We start from the raw sequence: 924 nt of genomic DNA on the forward strand, positions 1-924 counted from the left end.
CAAAACTCACAAAGACAGGGAGAGAGAAAACCCTAATAAAACGAATCAGAAATGAAAAGGGGGTCATTACAACAGAAACCACAGAAATTCAGAGGATCCTCAGGGAGTACTTTGAGAAGCTTTATGCCACGGAACATCAAAACCTCGAGGAAATGGATAAATTCCTAGACTCCTACAGACTCCCAAGGCTGAACCAAGAAGACCTGGAATACCTGAACAGACCTATCACCATCAAGGAAATTGAAATGGTAATAAAAAGTCTCCCCAACCACAAAAGTCCTGGCCCGGATGGATTCACTAGTGAATTCTTCCAAATCTTTAAAGAGGACTTACTCCCGATGCTCTTTAAGCTTTTCCACGAAATTGAAATATCAAAAACACTTCCGAACAGTTTCTACGAAGCAAATATCACACTGATACCAAAAGCAGACAGAGATACCACAAAGAAAGAGAATTACAGGCCGATATCCCTGATGAACACAGATGCAAAGATCCTCAACAAACTACTAGCAAATAGAATCCAACTACTCATCAAAAAGATCATACACCATGACCAAGTAGGATTCATCCCAGGGATGCAAGGATGGTTTAACATTCGGAAATCAATCAACATAATCCACCATATCAATAAAAGAAAAGATAAAAAGCATATGATCATATCAATAGATGCAGAGAAAGCATTTGATAAGATCCAGCACCCCTTTATGATGAAAACCCTAGCCAAAATGGGTATAGAGGGGACCTTCCTCAACATAATTAAAGCCATCTACCACAAGCCTACAGCAAGCATCATCCTCAATGGGGAAAAACTGAGAGCCTTCCCTCTAAGATCAGGGACGAGACAGGGATGCCCACTCTCTCCATTGCTGTTCAATATAGTACTGGAAGTACTTGCAATAGCGATTAGGCAGGAAAAAGATATTA

Source organism: Sorex fumeus, unplaced genomic scaffold (assembly GCF_029834395.1).
Source record: "Sorex fumeus unplaced genomic scaffold, SorFum_2.1 ptg000003l, whole genome shotgun sequence".
NCBI lineage: Eukaryota > Metazoa > Chordata > Mammalia > Eulipotyphla > Soricidae > Sorex > Sorex fumeus.